This window comes from Scyliorhinus torazame, chromosome 1 (assembly GCF_047496885.1).
Source record: "Scyliorhinus torazame isolate Kashiwa2021f chromosome 1, sScyTor2.1, whole genome shotgun sequence".
NCBI lineage: Eukaryota > Metazoa > Chordata > Chondrichthyes > Carcharhiniformes > Scyliorhinidae > Scyliorhinus > Scyliorhinus torazame.
Window position 1 is genome coordinate 262,230,350 of NC_092707.1, and position 14,414 is coordinate 262,244,763.

The window sequence follows — 14,414 nt, forward strand, 5'->3', positions numbered from 1 at the left end:
GCCCAATGAATCCTCATCTCTGCGGTGTCTACCAACCGCCCTGTGCTCAGCCACCCTCCTCACCTCCAGGGCCCACTCCTCGATGATAGTGAGGATCCATATGTCCAGCACATCTCTGCCAGTCTGGGCCCTCTCCTGGCGATTCTGGGAGAGCTTCTGCGGTGACACGGAGAGAGCATCATTAGCCCCATGTATGGTTCACAGAGGTGGGAAGGGGCTGGTGAAGGAAGGGTTGAAGGGAGGGGAGGGTTGGGGACCGCAAGGAGGATTGGGGTGGTGGATGCTCAGGTGGGAGCGGAAAGGTCTCGGGGGGGGGTTGTTGGGGTCAACTCAGCCGTGCTGCCAGGTGTAGGTCATTGCCTTTCTTGCAACACTGGAAGCCAGTCCTCTTGGTCACACGCACCGAGCTTACTGCTGCCACCACCTCACCCCAGGCGGCACTGGCTGCCCTGTGGCTCACCCTCTGGACCCTCGGGGAAAGAGGACATCCCTCCTGGCTTCCACCGTATCGGGGAGCTTCACTAGGTCTGTTATTGCTGAATCTCGGTGCCGGTCTTGGTGCCATGGCTGCGAGCTGGCTGGGGTTGGCTATGCAAATGCTGTTTAAGCCCACGGCGGCTCCCCAGCTCTTGGCTTCTGCCTCAGAGACCTGAGCGCTCTATCCACCTCAGGGACCTTGTCCAGCACCCCCTCCTTCACCAGCCCCGCCATCATCCTCGAGACATACCTTGTGACACTCGTGCCTTCCACTCCTTCAGGCAGGCCGACAGTACGCATGTTCTGCCTTCTTGACCTGTTCTCTTGCTGTTCCACCTTTGCTCTCAGCATCTTGCATAGGTCTCCTAAGAGCCCCACCTCTGCCTCCAATGCCAACAGCTGATCGCTGTGGTCCGACATCACCCTCCATCTCTCAGATCTCCGAACCCTGTGCCTCCAAATACTTGTCAACCCTTTCCATCGAGCCCTTCAGGGATGCCACAGCCCCTTCGATGGCCTTCGATCTGTCCTCCTGCATCTCTTAGCTTTGTTGACGGAACTCTGCCCTGATGAATGCCATCAACTGGTCCACCTGGGGCAATCCAACTTGCACTGACAACCTCCCCCTCCGCCATATTTCCAAAAGCTACTATGCTACTATGTCTCTTCCAATTCATTGGGCAGGTCTTTCACCTTTTTCCGAGTCTGGTAACAGGCAAACATGCCACACCCAGGGGAGGGAATTTCTCCTCCACCCTTCAGCTACACTTTTCCTAGTTACTCCCATTTTGGGGTAAAAAGAGCTCTTTTCTATGCCTTCAAGCAGGTGCTGCCCTGTGTGTGACCACTCACTCCATGGCCAACACCGGAAGTCCAGAGTGAGTATTTTATGGTATAGGGGCGGGGGTCAGGAGGCTGCCATTTTGCTTGGCGGCAATCCACTTTAGGCACTTGGGGGTGCAGGTGGCCCAGGAATGGGGAGGGCTCTGAAAATATAATTTCACTAGTTTGGTGGGAGGGTGAATGCTGATCTGTCAAGGTGGGACAACTTCCCTCTGTCATTGGCAGGCCAGGTGCAGGCAGTCAAAATGAATGTTTTGCCACGATTCTTGTTTTCATTTCAGTGCTGGACCGTCTTTTTATTGAAGTCCTTCTTCAGAGGGGCGGACAAACTGATCTCCTCGTCTATTTGGGGGTGGGGGTGGGGAAGGTGACCAGGGTTTGAAGGGTCGTTCTACAGAGAGGACAACAGTCAGGGGGGTTGGGTGTGGGCCTCCCAAACCTGATTTACTATTATTGGGTGGTGAATACGGAGAAGGTGGGACTGGAGCAAGGAGGAGGCGGCTCAGTGGGTAAAGGTGGAGGCAGGCTCGTGCAGGGGGTTAGGGTTGTGGGCGCTAGCACTTCCGATGGCTCCAGGAAAGTATTCATTGAGTCCAGTGATGGTGGCCACATTGAACATTTGGATGCAGTTCAGGCAGCATTTTAAGCTGGGGGCCGGGTCAGGGGGATGCTGATTAGGGGGAATCATCGGTTCAAGCTGGGGAGGATGGATGCGAGGTTTCCGAGATGGGATGAGAGAGGGACAAAGAAATGAAGGATTTGTTGCTTGGGGGGGGGGGGGGGGGTCGTGAGCCTAGAAGAGTTGGGAGAGAAGTATGGGTTGCCGCAGGGAGAAGGGTTTAGATGCATGCAGGTTCGGGACTTCGCAAGAAAAGTTTCCTAACCTTTCCGATAGCACCGGCCTCTTTGTTGCTGGAGGCGGTGTTGTCAGCAGGAGAGGGGGGGGGAGAGGTGGATCCTGTAGGAGGATGGGATGTCCATGGATGGAATTAAGGCAAAGTGGGAGGAGTAGCTGGGGGGGGGGGGGGGGGGGCAATGGAAGAGGGATTGTGGTGTGAGGTGCTGCGGAGGGTAAATGTCTCGACGTTGTGTGCGAGGTTGGAGGTGATACAGCTGAAGGTAGTGTACAGGGCGCACCCCACAAAGTCAAGGATGAGCCGGCTGTTCGAGGGGGTGGAGGATGTCGGAGAGCGATGGGGGAGTGGCCCCCGTTAATCATGTTCACATGTTTTGGTCCTGCCTGAAGCTGAAAAGGTTTTGGAGGATGATGTTCAGTACAATCTCGGGTGTGTTGCATATGAATGTGCAGTCTGATTCTCTAGAAGCCATATTCGGGGTGTTGGACCAGCCCGAGTTGACAGGCGGGTGCGGGGGCAGATGTTTTAGCCTTCGCTTCACTGATCGCTCAGAGCTGGGTCTTGTTGGGGTGGAGGTCACTCTCTCCACCCTGTGCCTTGGCGTGGCAGGGGGACCTGCTGGAGTTTTAGAGCCTGGAGAAGGTGAAATTCGAGCTGAGGGGAGGTGAAGGACGGGTTTTACAACTGTTGGGGTTTGTTCATCACGCACTTTCAGGAATTGGTTACGATTGACTGTTGAGGGAGGATCAGGGGGAGGGTTGGGGGGGTTTCTTTGGGTTTGGGTGGGATTGTTTTTTATATTGTTGGGGTTGTTCTTCTTGTTATGCTTTTGTATGGTGAAAACTTGTCGAATAAATTTAAAAAAAAAAGTTGACTAGTGAGTGGGAGTGATGTGGGGGGAGGGGCTGCAGCCGGCCGAGCATATGTGGACATGTTTCGACCTGTGGGCTCGGGCCGGGGGCCATATTGGGTGGATGGTGGACCTAAGAAGTCGGCGGGGGCACAGGTAAGAGAGTCAGGTTTCAGATGGAGAAAGTGGTGGTGGATCAGGGGGTGCAGATACTTTATAGTAATGGGCGCTTTGGAGGGGAGGTTGGTGGTGTTTGTTGGCATGTGTGCCCCAAATTGGAATGATGTTGGGTTTATGAAGAGGATGTTGGTGGCCATCCCAGGCATGGATATGCATCAGTTAATTTTAGGTAGGGATTTAAACACAAGTGTTGCACCCGAAGATAGATTGATCTAAGCTGCAACCCCTTCGGGTGAGCGAAGGTGTTGGTAACGTTTATGAAGGAGCTGGGGGGAGCGGACCTGTGGCTGTTCTTACATCCAGGGGTTAGACAGTATTCCTTTTTTTCACCAGTGCATAATGTATATTCAAGGATCGATTTCTTTATTATGGGGAGGTCGTTGTTGTCGGGGGTGAGGAAAACGGAATACTCGGCGATTGTTATTTCAGATCACAGTCCACAACTGGTGATTGTGGTCTTGGAGATGGGGCCTGCACAGAGGGCGATGTGGAGGATGGATGTTGGACTGCTTGCAGTATTATGGGCCAGGGTTTAGCGAACACCAAAGTATATCATGGAGTTCACCTGACCTACAACGTTTAATAGATTTTGGTTATGGGGAGCACAAGGGCCCACTTTACAGGTGTGATGCAACAGAGATCTAAAAGTATTTTTAAACAAAAACAATGTTTATTCTATGAATCCAGTTAACATTTTATAAATACACAGTAAACAGTTTATCAACTACCAACCCTGATAACCCCCCAAAAAGATACAGTACTCTATAGATAAACCTTAATAACTTTCCAAACAACATCCATAAGTCAAAAAAACCCTTTTTACCAAAGACAGTAGGTTTGCATTCCTTACAGAAACAGCTATTACTTTGAAATCATCAAGTGATCCGGAGATATTCTTTAGATTGCAGAGAGAAAGAGATCAATACACACATCTGCTTGGTTTGAATTGTGCTCTCCAACTGAAAGCGAAACTAAAAACAGAGCCAAAACAGCTTTCAGCACAAAACAAAAGTAAAAAGCAGAGCAGAGCCCAGCTCCACCCACACAGTGACATCACTGCAGCCATTTGATAATGCACACTTTTCTTAAAGGGACTCTCACATGACAGCAGATCTTATTTTTTGTGTAAGGATGGCAAAAGTAATTGATGATTATGTGGGGTTCATTAAAAATGGGGCGGTCTCACTGTCAGTGGTTTGGGAGGCATTGAAGGTGGTGGTAAGGGGCGAGATCATCTCGTATAAGGTGCAGGTTGATAGGGAGGCAAGAGAGGAGCAGCAGCGGCTGGTAGACAAAATTTTGGAAGTTGATGGGAAGTATGCGGAAGATCCCACTCTGGAGATTTTGAACTGCAGACGCAGGGAAAGCATTACACCAGTTGAGGTGGGCAAAAGGTGTGGTGTACAAGTACGTGGAGAAGGCTTGTTGCTTGCTGGTGGGACAGCTCCACCACCAGGCGGCCTCTAGGAGATTGTTCAGGTCTGAGATGGGGTGAGGAGGCTGGTGACTGTGCTGGAGCAAGTGAACAGGGCATTTGTGGTGTTTTATAAGAGGTTATTTAGATTCGAGCCCCTGGGAGATGAGTCGGATATGCAGGAGTTTTTGGAAGGGCTGGAGTGTCCCACAGTGGAAGAGGAGTATACGGCAGTGTTGGAGGAGCCAATGGGGATTGAGGAGGTTCGGCGGCGATAGGGAATATGCAAATGTGTAAAGCACCCGGACCGGAGGGGTTCCCGGTGGAATTTTATAAGATGTTTTCAGACAGACTAGCACCGCTATTGGTGGAGATGTTTGGGGATGCGGTAGCTAGGTGGAGTCTGTCTGTGCAGAGTCTGCACGTTCTCCCTGTGTCTGCGTGGGTTTCAGCCGGGTGCTCCGGTTTCTTCCCACGAGCCCTGAAAGACGTGCTTGTTACGTGAATTGGACATTCTGAATTCTCCCTCAGTGTACCCGAACAGGTGTGTAACAGCCTTTGTGTAACAAGGTTTTTCCTCATGTCCCCGCTAATCCTTCTGCCACTTAGCTTTAATCTATGACCCTTGGTTTTTGAACTTTCTGCCAAGTGAAACAGGTTCCTCCTGTCTATTCTATAGGCGGGAGCCTTCTGAATCGGCACGATGGCCCGAAGCCAGCGTCAAAAACGGCGCGAACCACTCCGGTGTCGGGCCGACCGGAAGTAGCAGAATTATCCGCAGTTCCGGGGGCTAGGCCAGTGGCGGAGGGGTTGGCGCCATGCCAGTTGGCGCCGAAGGGATTGCGCGAGTCAGCGCATGTGCAGAACCGCTGGCGTGGTTCCGCACATGCGCAGACCGGCCGGCGTATTCTGGCGCATGTGCAGGGGGGTATCTTCTCCGCGCCGGCCATGGCGGAGCCCTACAGGGGCCGGCACGGAAGGAAGAAGTGCCCCCACGGCATAGGCCCACCTGCAGATCGGTGGGCCCCGATCGCGGACCAGGCCACCGTGGGGGCTTCCCCCGGGGTCAGATCCCCCTGCGCCCACCCGAGGACCGCACCAGCCAACTTATCTGCCAGGTCCTGCCTTGTGGGACCATGTCCAATCCATGTCGGTGGAACTGGCCAAAAACGGGCGGCCGCTCGGCCCATCAGGGCCCAGAGAATTGCCGGGGGTGGGGCCACTGCCAACGGCCCCCGACCGGCATAGCATGATCCCCGCCCCCTCCCGAAAACCGGCGCTGGAGAATATGGCAGCCGCCATCGGAGCGGCGTGGCGAGATTCGCGCCGTCCCCCTGGGGATTCTCTGACCCGGCCCGGGGGGGGGGGGGGGGGGGGTGTCTTTGAATCCCGCTCTATATCTCTGTCTCTCTCAATTTTGTATACCTCAATAATGTCACCTCTTAGCTTTCTCTGTTCCACGGAAAACAACCCAAACCTCTCCAATTCTCTTCCTAGCTACAATTCTCCAGCCCTGGCAACATTCTAGCTCTCTCCAAAGCAATTATGTGCTTTCTGTATTGTGACCAGGACTGCACACACTACTCCAGTTGTGGCCTCACCAGTGTCTTATACAGTTCCATCTTATATTCCTACTTTTGTATTCTGTACTTCTGCCAATGAAAGTGAGCATTCCATATGCTTCTTTCCAACCTTGTCTATCCGTGCTGCTATCTTTAGGGACCTGTGCACTTGCACACCGAGATATCTCACTTCATCTACCCCTCTCAGTATATTCCTGTTTATTCTGTATTCCCTTTTACTGTTTGACCTCCCTGAATGCATTACCTCACACTTAGCCCAGCTGAATTCCATTTGCCACTTTCCTGCCCACCCGCCAACCCATCTATATCATTTTGGAGCTTACAACTATCCTCTACACTTCCCATTACACGGCCAATTTTTGTGCTGTCTGCAAATTTCCCAATCGTGCCTCCAAAATTCAAGTCCAAATTGTTAATATATAAAACAAACAATAGGGATCCCAACACAGCAACCTGTGGATAACGACTTGAAACTATTTTCTATTCGCAAGGGCAGCCGTTGACTGTTTTTCCAGTTACTAAGCTAACTTTGGATACAATTTGCCACATTACCCTGTATCCCATGGGCTTTTACTATTTTGACAGTCTGCCATGTGGGACTTTGTCAAGTGCCTTACTATAATCCATCTAGACAACATTCACTGCACTACCCTCATAGATCCTGTGGAAGTTGGTATTAGGGGTATTACGGTACCCAGGTTGATGCTGTAAGACCATTGGTGTGGGAGGTACCTGAGACAGCAATATCATTGGTGAAGCCTGCTTGCTGGTTCCGCCCAGTAAGGCGGAGTATAGGAGCCTGTGTCTCCCTAGCAGCTGCATTCTGTACCTGCGCTGCTGGGGGAAACATCTAGTCCAATAAAGCCTTCGATTGTCTTCCAATCTCGCTTCTGGAGTTATTGATCGAGCATCAGATCCTCCTTGTCATCAATTTATTGGACTAGATTTTAAAGAATGGAGCTCTGAATCAAGCCGGAGTGTCTGCAACTCAGCCCCCACGTGGCAAACTCAGCGGCAACCTTCAAACACTAGCTGGCGTGCTTCAAAAGGTACCTCAGGATGGCAACGACTGAACCTACGAAGGACAAGAAACTGCAAGTTCTCCACTCGAGGGTGAGCCCAGAGAGCTACACCCTCACCGAGCATGTGGACGATTTTGAGGCCGCAATGACCCTGCTGAAAGGACACTATATTCGCCCAGTAAACCAGGTCTACGCCCGACATCTGCTAGCGACGAAGTGACAAATGCCCGGGGAATCGCTGGAGGAATTCTACCGTGCGCTCCTGGTGTTAGGTAGGACCTGTGACTGCCCGCAAGTTTCAGCCAGTGACCACACAGAACTTTTGATCCGGGCCGCTTTCGTTGCAGGTATGCTGTCCTCCCAAATCCGCCAGCAGCTGCTAGAAAAAGAGACACTAGGCCTCAAGGAAGCAAGGGCCCTTGCTAGTCCCTGGATGTGGCCTCCCGAAACGCCCGCGTTTATGTACCCAACCGCGCGGCGGCCCCTTGGGCAGCGTGGAACCCCCCCCGCGGCGGACTCCGATGCAGCCCCCATCCCCCCACAACCTTGCGCTGCGCGACTACCAGGGAACCCCGGGGGGCCCCGCTGCTATTTTTGCGGGCAAGCCAAGCACCCCCAGCAGCGCTGCCCGGCCCGCTCCTCCACCTGCAAAGGGTGCGGCAAAAAGGGCCATTTTGTGGCGGTATGCCAGGCTCGGGCAGTCGCTGTGGTCTCCGGGGCGAACCGGGACCGTCACCCCAACCCTCTCCACGAGCCAAGTGCGGCCAATGGGCGCCGCCATCTTCCTGTTCCAGAGCCACGTGCGGGCCCCGGGCGCTGCCATCTTGTTCCCCGGGGACCACGTGCGACGGATGGGCGCCGCCATCTTGCACACCCCCAGCCATGTGCGACCAGTGGGCGCTGCCATCTTGGCTGGTGTCTCCGGACCCCGGTTCGGATGACCACACACCGCCCAAGGAAAACCTCCAACTTCTGCCACGGCTTGCCTCGGTAACCCTGGACCAGTCTATGCCCCGAAAGCCCTCGATCGAGACGACGACCGTGCTCATCAATGGGCACGAAACATCCTGCCTGATCGACTCCGGGTGCACAGAGAGCTTCATACACCCCAACATGGTAAGGCGCTGTTCTCTTCCCATCCACCCAGTTAATCAAAAAATCTCCCTGGCCTCCGGGTCTCACTCTGTAGAGATCAAAGGGTTCTGCATCGCGAACCTCACGGTCCAGGGAAGGTAATTAAAAAATTTCCGCCTCTACGTCCTTCCTCACCTCTGCACTGCCACACTCCTAGGGTTAGATTTCCAATGTAACCTCCAGAGTTTAACTTTTAAATTCGGCAGGCCCTATACCCCCCTCACTGTCTGCAGCCTTGCGACCCTCAAGGTCGATCCGCCTTCCCTTTTTGCGAACCTCACCCCGGATTGCAAACCCGTCGCCACCCGGAGCAGACGGTACAGTGCCCAGGACCGGACCTTCATTAGGCCGGAAGTCCAGCGGTTACTGAAGGAAGGTATTATTGAGGCTAGCAAAAGTCCCTGGAGAGCTCAAGTAGTGGTTGTAAAGACCAGGGAGAAGCATAGGATGGTCATCGATTATAGTCAGACCATCAACAGGTATACGCAGCTCGACGCGTACCCTCTCCCCCGCATATCTGATCTGGTCAATCAGATTGCACAATACAAGATCTTTTCCACGGCGGACCTAAAATCTGCCTACCACCAGCTCCCCATCCGCCCTAGCAACCGCAAATACATTGCATTCGAAGCAGATGGGCGGCTCTACCACTTCCTAAGGGTTCCCTTCGGTGTCACAAATGGAGTCTCAGTCTTCCAACGGGAGATGGACCGAATGGTTGACCGGTACGGTTTGCGGGCCACGTTTCCGTACCTCGATAACGTCACCATCTGCGACCACGACCAGCAGGACTATGACACCAACCTCTGAAAATTCCTCCATACCGCAAAAATCCTTAATCTAACCTACAACAAGGACAAATGCGTGTTCAGCACCGACCGTCTAGCCATCCTCGGCTACGTAGTGCATGATGGAGTTATAGGCCCAGATCCCGAACGCATGCGCCCCCTCATGGAGTTTCCCCTCCCCCACTGCTCCAAGGCCCTGAAACACTGCCTAGGGTTTTTTTCATATTATGTCCAGTGGGTCCCCAACTATGCGGACAAGGCCCTCCCACTAATTCAATCCACAGTTTTTCCCCTGTCGGCAGAGGCCCGCCAGGCCTTCAGCCGCATCAAAGCGGACATTGCAAAGGCCACGATGCACGCAATCAATGAATCCCTTCCCTTCCAAGTCGAGAGTGACGTGTCCGACGTAGCTCTGGCAGCCACCCTCAACCAAGCGGGCAGACCCGTGGCCTTCTTCTCACGCACCTTCCACGCTTCAGAAATCTGCCATTCCTCAGTTGAAAAGGAGGCTCAGGCCATAGTAGAAGCTGAGCGGCATTGGAGGCATTACCTGGCCGGCAGGAGATTCATGCTCCTCACTGACCAACGGTCGGTTGTTTTCATGTTCGATAATGCACAGCAGGGCAAGATAAAGAACGATAAGATCTTACAGTGGAGGATCGAGCTCTCCACCACAACTATGAGATCTTGTATCGTCCCGGGAAGCTAAACGAGCCTCCTGATGCCCTATCCCAAGACACATGTGCCAACGCACAAGTGGACCGACTCCGGACCCTCCCCGAGGACTTCTGCCACCCGGGGGTCACTCTATTCTTCCATTTCATTACGACCCGCAACCTGCCCTACTCCATCGAGGACGTTAGGACCGCCACCAGGAACTGCCAAATCTGCGCGGAGTGCAAGCCGCACTTCTACAGGCCAGAGAAAGCGCACCTGATCAAGGCTTCCCTTCCCTTTGAACACCTCAGTATGGACTTCAAAGGGCTCCTACCCTCCACCGACCGCAACACGTACTTCCTGAACGTGATTGCCAAGTACTCCCGGTTCCCATTCGCCATCCCCTGCCCCGACAGGACCGCAGCCACCGTCATAAAAGCCCTCCACAGTATCTTTACACTGTTCAGTTTCCCCGCCTACATACACAGCGATAGGGGGTCCTCCTTTATGAGCGACGAACTGCGTCAATTCCTGCTCAGCAAGGGCATTGCCTCGAGCAGGACGACCAGTTACAACTCCCGGGGAAACGGACAGGTAGAGAGGGAGAACGGAATGGTCTGGAAGACCGTCCTACTGGCCCTACGGTCCAGGAATCTCCCAGTCTCCCGCTGGCAGGAGGTCCCTCCGGATGCTCTCCACTCCATCCGATCACTGCTGTGTACCACGACCAACCAGACACCTCACAAACGTCTCCGTGTCTTCCCTAGGAAGTCCTCCTCCGGGACCTCGCTCCCAATCTGGCTGGCAGCTCTTGGAACCATCTTGCTCCGCAAACACGTGCGGGCGCACAAGTTGGACCCATTGGTCGAGAGGGTCCACCTCCTTCACGCTAACCCTCAATATGCCTATGTGGCGTACCCCGATGGCCGACAGGATACGGTCTCCCTACGGGACCTGGCGCCCGCTGGGTCCCCACCCACACCCCCACCACCAAACCCACCCTCCCTCCCACTGGCGCACCCCACAGCCACCCCCTTCCCAGGTGGATCGGTTCTCCCACTGGTCCAATCTAGAGGTGATGAAGAAGCCGAAGACATGCTCCCGGAGCCACGGATGCCCGAGCCGGCGCCTGCATCACCGCCGAAACTGTGTCTATCGCAGAGGACAACCAGGGCCCCCGACCGACTATTTTTTTTTTTCAAAAAAATATACTTTATTCATAAAATTTATCAAAGGCATTACAGAACATTTCGAATTGTCTTGACTGTACATTTCCGGCAGAGTTACACATTGCCTTGACTTTCTTCCATTCAATTTTGATAATATTATACACATATCACTCTTTACGTTTCAATTCCTTCTTAAATATTTGCATTGTCAGGTTTGTTTTATACATTGGAGTGTTGGTGGCCCAGACCGAGGGGGGTTTACACTGTTACCCGCCCCTCGGCGTACATTTGCTGGAAAAACCTTACACAGTGGTCTTTCCCCATTGCGCCTTGGCGGCAGCTGCCCCAAGCTTGAGTGCGTCCCTCAGCACGTAGTCCTGGACCTTGGAATGTGCCAGTCTGCAACACTCGGTCGAGGACAATTCCTTGCACTGGAAGATCAGCAAGTTTCGGGCAGACCAAAGAGCGTCTTTCACCGAGTTGATGACCTTCCAGCAGCAGTTGATATTTGCCTCGGTGTGTGTCCCTGAAAACAGTCCGTAGAGCACAGAGTCCTGTGTCACAGAGCTGTTCGGGATAAACCTTGACAAATACCACTGCATCTCTCTCCAGACCTTCTTTGCAAAGGCACATTCCACAAGGAGGTGTGTGACCGTCTCATTTCCCCCACAGCCACTCCGAGGGCAGCGTGCATTGGCGCTGAGCCTTCGGGTGTGCATGAAGAATCTGACAGGGAGGGCCCTTCTCACCACCAGCCAAGCTAGGTCTTGGTGCTTGTTTGAAAGTTCTGGTGATGAGGCGTTCTGCCAGATGACTCTGGCAGTCTGCTCAGGGAACCATCCAACGTCCTCCACGGTCTCCTTTTCCCTGAGGGCCTCGAGGACATTACGTGCTGGCCACTGCTTCATTGCCTTGTGGTCAAAGGTGTTTTCCTTCAAAAACTTTTCCACGAAGGACAGGTGGTATGGTACGGTCCAACTACTTCGAGCGTTCCGCGGCAATGAGGCCAGGCCCATCCTTCGTAACACCGGGGACAGGTAGAACCTCAGTATGTAGTGACACTTGGTGTTTGCATACTGGGGGTCCACGCACAGCTTGATGCAGCTGGACACAAAGGTGGCCAACAGGATGAGGGAGGCGTTGGGTACGTTCCGCCCTCCCTTCTCCAGAGGTTTGTACATGGTGTCCCTTCGGACACGGTCCATCTTGGATCTCCAGATAAATTTGAAGATGGCCCGGGTGACTGCTGTGGCGTAGGGTTGGGTTATGGGCCAGACCTGCGCCACGTACAGTAGCACCGAGAGTACCTCACACCTGATGACCAGGGTTTTGCCCGCAATGGAGAGGGAGCATTGCTCCCACCAGCCCAGTTTCTGCCTTACCTTTGCTATGCGCTCCTCCCAGTTTTTGGTGCACGCCCCAGCAGCTCCGAACCATATCCCCAGCACCTTCAGGTAATCTGACCTGACAGTGAAGGGGACGAAGGACCGGTCGGCCCAGTTCCCAAAGAACATGGCCTCGCTCTTGCCACGGTTTACCTTGGCTCCCGAGGCCAGTTCAAACTGGTCGCAGGCGGTCAGGAGCCTGCGTACAGACGCAGGGTCCGAGCAGAAGACGGCAACGTCGTCCATGTACAGGGAGGCCTTGACTTGCGTGCCTCCACTGCCTGGGATCGTCACTCCTCTTATACCCGGATCCTTCCTGATGGACTCGGCAAAAGGTTCTATGCAGCACACAAAAAGGGCAGAGGAGAGAGGGCAGCCCTGCCTGACTCCGGATTTGATCTGGAACTTTTCTGATTCCCACCCATTGATTGAGACTGCGCTATAGATGTTGGTGTAGACCAGTTTGATCCAATTGCGAATTCCCTCCCCAAACCCCATTTTGGAGAGCACATCCATCATGTAGGTGTGCGATATTCTGTCAAAAGCCTTCTCCTGGTCAAGGCTGATGAGGCAGGTGTCCACCCTCCTGTCCTGCACGTAGGCGATCGTATCCCTGAGTAGCGCGAGGCTATCAGAGATCTTCCTGCCGGGTACAGCACAGGTCTGGTCAGGGTGGATCACCGACTCCAGAGCAGACTTGACCCGATTGGCGATGACCTTGGCTAGAATTTTGTAATCCACATTCAACAGTGAAATGGGTCGCCAATTTCGAATTTCTTCCCTTTCCCCCTTCTGCTTGTAGATGAGGGTGATGATGCCTTTCCTCATGGACTCTGACATGCTGCCTTCCAGAAGCATACTCTCGTACACTTCCAGCAGGTCTGGGCCCATCTAGTCCCACAGAGCCGAATACAACTCAACCGATAAGCCATCGCTTCCGGGAGTTTTATTCGTCTCAAAGGACTTGACGGCCTTTGTCAGCTCATCCAGAGTTAGTGGTCTGTCCAGGTTTTCCAGCTCGCTGTCGCCTATGACCTCCGTGATAGTCGACAGGAAGGTCTGGGAAACAGTGCTATCTGTTGGCTTCAGGTCATACAGTCCAGCATAAAAGGATTGGCTGATCCTCAGGATGTCAGACTGCGATGACTTTACAGAGCCATCTTCTTCCTTCAGGCTGCTGATCACAGAGGTCTCTCTGTGCACCTTTTGGAAGAAGAAGCGTGAGCACTTTTCATCCTGCTCCGTGGAGCGGACTCTGGAACGGAAGATAACCTTGGAGGCCTCCGAGGTGTAGAGCGAGGCTTGCTGGCTCTTCACCTCTTGGAGATCCTCCTTGACATCCACACCCCCATCGACTGCAGCTGGAGCAAATTCTGCATACTTTTCTGGAGCCTGGACATGACCCCTCGTCTCTTTCTCGCCTTCTGAACGCCCTTGAGGATGAAAAACCTCTTGATATTCCCCTTGATTGCTTCCCACCAGAGATGTGGGGCCTCAAAGAGGGGTTTCACGGTTCTCCAACCTTTGTAATCCCTCCTGAGTTCCTTGAGGTTCTCAGGGGTCAGCAGTTTTACATTTAGCTTCCATGTCCCCCTGCCTACCCCCTGGTTTTCCTGCAGGTGGCAGTCGGCCAGTAGGAGGCAGTGGTCAGAGAAGAACACCGGCCTTACGTCGGTGGACCTGACCGTGAAAGCACGGGACACAAAGAAGAAGTCTATCCTGGAGCGGACGGACCCGTCTGGCCGTGACCATGTGTATCTACGCTGCGAACCCTGCAGACGTCGAGCAGCTTGGCGTCTTTTACCGTTTCCATCAGGAGTCTGGACGTAGCGTCTAGTTTGCTGTCGGCTCTGCCGGATCGTCCAGCCGCATCGATGATGCAGTTGAAGTCACCGCCCAGGATGACCGGCTTGGAGGTGGCCAACAGCAGTGGGAGTTGCTGAAGGACTGCCAGCCGCTCACTTTTTACGGCCGGGGCGTACACATTAATAAGTCTGAGAGGGGTGTTTTTGTATTTGACGTCTGCTACGAGGAGGCGCCCGCCCACCACCTCCT

General features: G+C 53.7%; 1 protein-coding gene across 2 annotated transcripts in view; it reads left to right on the forward strand.

Annotated features, from left to right (window-relative positions):
* cfap61 (cilia and flagella associated protein 61) overlaps positions 1 to 14,414 on the forward strand; it is a 584,187-nt gene that overhangs the window by 57,594 nt on the left and 512,179 nt on the right. The gene's annotated exons all lie outside the window — the stretch shown is intronic.